The 6179-nt window shown below is 34.1% G+C and overlaps 2 pseudogenes; both read left to right on the top strand.

The window, feature by feature from the left end:
• Nucleotides 1–4911: 4911 nt before the first annotated feature.
• Nucleotides 4912–5039, top strand: LOC129243292 (U2 spliceosomal RNA; annotated as a pseudogene).
• A 250-nt stretch (nucleotides 5040–5289) lies between these two features.
• LOC129243175 (U2 spliceosomal RNA) lies at nucleotides 5290–5477 on the top strand (annotated as a pseudogene).
• Nucleotides 5478–6179: the final 702 nt, after the last annotated feature.

Genomic DNA, 6179 nt, shown 5'->3' with positions numbered 1-6179 from the left:
AGCTAAATTACTGAGAAAAAATCGGACACAATATGTTTCCTTAAAACTTTAAAAATTTCTTTATTCCATGGAACAGACGGGAATGGACTGCTCCACTCATATACTGAAAATCTTGAGAATCTTAAATGATTAACAATTTTATTAGAAGTGTATATTTTTGGTCTCAAATTTCATATTTTAATTTCAATGAACATTCAAAATTAGCTGATTTCCACTGCAGGTTAACTTGAAATTGGAAATCAACCGCCAACTCTGAGTTAACTCACCACTTAGAAAAGGACGCATAGATTTTTGTACCTGCAACTTTGCGGTTTTAATTGCGGAAGCGATTATTTTTTCGCCTCCAATAGACATAAAATGCTTGGTGAATTTTTAATTTAAGAAAATTTAATGGCTTTTGTTATTAAAAATTATTAACAAACAAAAATAACTAAGTTTGGATATATCCATTGTTAAAAATCTTAAAAGAAAAATTTTTGAATTTGGCTGCCTTTCCGAACTATCGTACCAAAAATCTCCTGAAGGTCACACCAACTGGCAATTGCAATCAGCGAGTGGCACAGAATTTAATCTAGCGATCTATAAAAATGTAATCAGTTGTGAAAGCGTTCCAAAGTTAAGCAGATAATGACAATTCTCACTTCGTAGTTCATCGTCATGTAAATGTAGGCAATTGAAAGCATTGCGTAGGGATGGAGGCTGAGCCAGTGCCTAAAAAGTCAGTTCTTCACCAGTCCGATGCTAGTTCGCTTCACTGCAGAGTATACGCAAGTATGTGTTCATTGTTGTTGCATTGTTCCGTTCAGGCTGCGTGGTGTCTCTTTGCTTTATCTGCCATTGGATCTTTTTAGTTATACTATTTTTAAGGTCCACTTGTCTGCTTGCCCGTTGTTGGTGTCTCACTTGTCCAGCATATTGACACGCTTTTGCAGTGGCGTTGCTTTGTATTTGTATTTGTTTGTCCAACGCCGACATGTCTCGTAAAATATAAAGTATGATTTTTATGTTCAAGAATCAAAATAAATTGCTATCTACATTTTTATTATAATTTATTGATTTTTTCGTAGCGGCAACCAAGAAACACCGACTAGACAAAGAGGAAGAAGTAGAAACAAGTTAATCGAGTTGTGGCGCGGGAGGCGAAATATCATATTTGAACAACTTTGCTTCTTATGCCGAGCTTTCGAACACGAATTAGCGTATAAATTGTACGATGATTTCTTTTTAAATATTAATAAAATTTAAGCGACTAACCAGTTGCGCATGCGTGTGTGTGAATGGCAAAAACAACAACTGCATTATTCAAATATTTACCGGTGTGACAAAGTTTTGAAAAAAACTTTGAAATTTTTAAGTATTGATAATTGGCTAAAAATAAATCGATGATGGAAACGAAAAACGGATGTTGGTTTAAATGATTGGTAGCTAATTGCAATAAAAACAAAAACAAAAAAGATATGACTTAAGGATTTTGCCTTTCGTCAATTGATAAATATTTTTTTTTTTTATTTGCTTATGTTGTTTCAATTTTCAAATGGGCGTGGCAGGTGTATGTGGATAATGCGCGATTGCTGGAACAAAATTGTATTCCAAAAGCCGTTCAAGTGTCGAAAAATCCAGCTTTAAAGTTATAAATTTACTACTTCTCTCTCGATGCTTGCCAAAAAATTTTGCACTACGCAAAAGAGGAGCTGGCGATAATCTCTGTATACTCCTCTAAAAAATTATTTTTGTTCTTTTTTTTATTTTTTTCATTCTCAAGGACGATTTGTATAGCTTATATATTTAGTTAGTGTGTGCGTAATGCGTGATGCAACCAACGCTTCAAAATGCAAAGATAGAAAATTGGCACAATTCCCTTGGAATCGTAAAAACAAATGAGCATCGACTTGATATTTGACTTCTCCAAATGCGATTTTTTTGGTGGTGGCTCGTCTGGGGCCTTAGTTTCAGGTTCATGATGAAAACACCACGTTTCATCATCAGTTACAATGTTGTAAAGGAAGTTCTCGTCTTTTCTCGCCTCTTTAATGAGGTCTTTCAAATGTTAAATTCTGAGCAATTTTTGATCCTTAATTAACTTGTGCGGAAGCCCAAATGATCAGTTGAAATGCATTAAATCGCTGTTTTGGAGATATTCAACTCCGATTCCACGAATTTCAACGATGATTTCGGTTCGTTTTTGATAAATTTACGAAAAATTTCGATGGAGTTCTCGGTGATTACTGATTTTCATTGTCATTCATGTCCTCACAACCATCTCTGAAATATGTAAACAACTCATGAACTCTGGCATGAGATAGACAATCATCACCATAAACTTTTTTCATCAATTTAAATGTTCTTGTAAACGTTTTACCGACTTTAAAACAAAATTTTATATAAGCTCTTTATTCGAAACTCATTTTTGTACCGATGACACAAACGCAATAACTTCGCTTCCACTGATCCGAATGTCACCAAGATTTAGCTTTAAGTCAGCCAGGGATGTAACTCCCAACGCACTAACTCATTAAAAAGAGGTGCTATAAAATATATTTTTATGACGCCAGTCTTTTATATTTTGGACTTCTCCTTGTAAATATTGAAATATTGTTCCAACGTCATCCTGCATCTCCCACTCACAACGAAGGACAATCCGTGAATTAAAGAACCTGAGTGACATTTTTGACTCTAATAGTCAGTAGTACTTCGTTTTCTGATCCCTATGCTCTCAAACTGTTGTGCTCGTCTTTAGTTCGATCCAGGAGACCGTTTCATGCAGTCTATATTAATATAATAATATAATATATGTACATATTTGAGTCTGTTCAGAAAGCGTTTGTGCGCTTTGCTTTGCGCTCGATGAAATTCGTTAGTCCCATTCTGTCCGGTCGCTAATAAATCTCCTAGGCGTGTTCTGTTGCCGATGTGTTTTGTCTTCGATATTTGTGCTGGCTCAATAGATAGATAATTCATTTTAATGTTCCATCACAATTTTTCCCTTCTAATGAATTGTTTTTTGTGGGTATTTCCTAAACTGTTTATGGTTTAAATACTGCCTAAGGTAGGACGCTATCTCAATTTAATACGTATTCTTCTTCCTGAACCAGATTTTTCTTGCTCTTTATCTTAAGAAGTTTTTCATAATACTCAGAATACTTATAAGGTATTTGTTTGAATGTATTTATCACAGAGTCTGTAAGCATTCTGTTTATTGATTAATAAATAAAATAGAAATAAAATAAAATGTCAAATGTCAATCGCCTCAAAAGCATTTTGCATAATCCCTTCTGAAGTGAGACAATAGCTGTTAAATTTAAACATTTTTTATTTTATTATAAACATTTACATATAGAAATCTCGTATGGAAAAATTTGGTATTGGTGTTCATCTATCTTTGCGTAAAGTGAGTATAATTGTACCCCAGTTTTAAAGTTTTACCTTCTCTTCATTTGGACACACTCATTTCCATTATAGTAATCCAATTTCACGGTTTTTTTAATAGTCGATAATCACAACACATATTCGAATGTAAATTCACGCCCAACATCCCAGGTCAATGGGCAGTTCATTTCGAGCGGTAGACTCTGAAGTAGTGAACGATGGTGAGGTAGGGGGAGTCTGCTTAAAATACCCACACAATATTTACATTTACGAAGGCTACTATAGCACATATACATGCACACATGTATGTAAGTAGTTGCTGTTGTTGTTACTACATTTTAAATATTGTTTCTCATATTTAAAGAAACTGTTGAAACATTTAACGGACTCACAATTTTCGATTCGCTACGCTACCAGGCGTAAAGTTGTTCGCGTCAAAGATTTGCTTTAAAAAGCTGTTAATTTTTTTTATTGCCCTTAGTAAAGTCAAGGCAAACCTTACATATACAAATGTGCGTATAAACAACAACAACAACAACGGCCACAGAAGCAAGCACACATACCGCAATAGTGGCAGTAGCAAAGATTGCCGCTGCTGTTCATGTGGCTGTGGATGATTGCTTTGCGTCGCTACCAGACTTTTTGACGCCGCACAACTTCAGGAAGGCAACCCCACCCGGTGTGTTGAGTGTGTTAATCGTTAATCGCTGGATTATTAAGCTTGCATTTACTTCTAGTTGGGCATTGGGAAATTTTTAGTGTGTGAAAGTAACAAACAGTACATGAAATCATTGAGAATCTGAAACAAAGAAAAAAACTAAACAAAAAAATTAGTAAAAATGTAGTAAGTGGGCCAACAAATTTTGTATTTGCACAGCAGGGAATTGAGATCGAGTTTACTTAGTGAGAATCACTAAAATTTGTGGGCTTTACTGTTCAGTATTTGTGAGCATAATTACTTTGAAGAGCGGAGCCTTTATAAAATCAGTTTATGTTATATTTTGTAAATCTTTTTTATTCAAGATTATAGCAACACTTGGGCTTATAAGGCCGCACACTGGGGATTTAGCGGAAGAAAGTCAAATTTGCAACATGGTACGCAATGTTTAATGGTATTTCTAAATTCCAGAATAGAACCAGCAATAAAATCAAAAAGAATTACTAAACTCCGACTTACAGTTTTTGAAGTGAAAACTTCTTTAGAATCGTTGGGAGTGATTTGAGGAAAAGTGAAACGAAAAAAGCGACCAACTTGGCTACGAAGCGTTATATTATATGTTGATATAAAAGTAGCGACGAACTAAATAAAAATAACTTTTATTTTTTCTTGTTTCTTGTGATTCGAACCAAGGATTTTGGATCGGAAGCTCACATTGCTAGTCGCTCGGCTACCGCGCCATGCTGTCGTCGTTGGCCTAAAAGTTATTTAGTTACGAAGCGTTATATTATATGTTGATATAAATAATTTTTGTGAGCGTGTAATTCTCAAAAGGTTTATTAGGTTTATTATTTAAAATGTATTGACTAGGTAGTGTGGTTATCAGCTTAACTTCGGAGGACAACAAATGTTAAACTGATTTTTGGAAATGGGCGGAGTGTTTTAGGGGCTTGCTCCTTCTCTGCCACGGGTTGACCTGGTATTGCAGTACCGCCGGGATTTCGGCTTTGAATAAATACAAGAAAAAATATACTAATATAATAATTACATTTAGCTTTGGTGGGAAGAGCCATAAATTTTTATATGAATACATGTAGACGAAAATGGAATTTTTTTTTTTTTGAAATTTGCATTGTAGGACATTTCTGATTATTTATTGAAAACAGTTTTTTGGTTTAGATAGTGAAAGTCAGTTTAAGTGAATCGGTATAAATATTTCGTATATTAATTTTTGTGAGAGTGTAATTCTCAAAAGGTTTATTAGAAAATCTATTGAAGTAGGTAGTGTGGTATCTGTTCCTATCAGCTTAACATCTGATAGATCCTCCATCGGATGACAACAAATGTTAAACTAATTTTTGGAAATGCGCGGAGTGTTTTAGGGGCTTGCTCTCCACCTCTGCCACGGGTTGACCCGGTATTGCAGTACCGCCGGGATTTCAGCCTTGAATAAATACAAGAAGAAATATACTAATACATTTAGCTTTGGTGGGAAGAGACATAAATTTTTATATGAATACAAGTAGACGAAAATGGAAGAAATTTGTAAGTCTGTTTCTTCGGTCCGTTTGGGTATTTTTTTTTGACAACATCGAAACCAAAGCATTTGTATCATATTTTATCTATCATAAGCCACTCGTATCATTTGTTGAAATTGAAAACATTGAGGATGAATAATGATAAAATGAAGAAAATAAAATATGAACTTTATAGCAATATTATAATGAACCTATAATTATCCCGCTCCTAATGCTGCTTTCGTCTTATTCTCTCTCAGTTTGTTTTACGGAAGGTTTCACTTCTATCAAGTCTAACCGTTAGACTGGTATTTTTTTTTTTTTTTATAGATATGTCAAAAGTATAATTTTTTTATAGTATTGAACTGACTAAGAAAAAACTTCAAAGCCCAAGGTGGTTTTTTTTTCCTTTTGCTTTTTCACTTAGGGTACAATATTTTTATATATTTAAGCCGGAAGAACAAAGGTGTGAAGCATTTGATTATCTATTTATAATTAATTTTACGAAACAAAAAAATCATATTCCTTCATATTCTTGGATCTGCAAGTTGAGCTATATTACATTTACCTACGGTCAGAAACTAGTATCAACGTGTTGCTTAATAGCGTCTCTTTCAGTTTTAATCAATTGCAGGTGC

The sequence above is a fragment of the Anastrepha obliqua genome, chromosome 3 (assembly GCF_027943255.1).
Source record: "Anastrepha obliqua isolate idAnaObli1 chromosome 3, idAnaObli1_1.0, whole genome shotgun sequence".
Taxonomy (NCBI): domain Eukaryota; kingdom Metazoa; phylum Arthropoda; class Insecta; order Diptera; family Tephritidae; genus Anastrepha; species Anastrepha obliqua.
The sequence above is the reverse complement of the archived record's forward strand: the minus strand, read 5'-3'. Positions and strand labels throughout refer to the sequence as shown.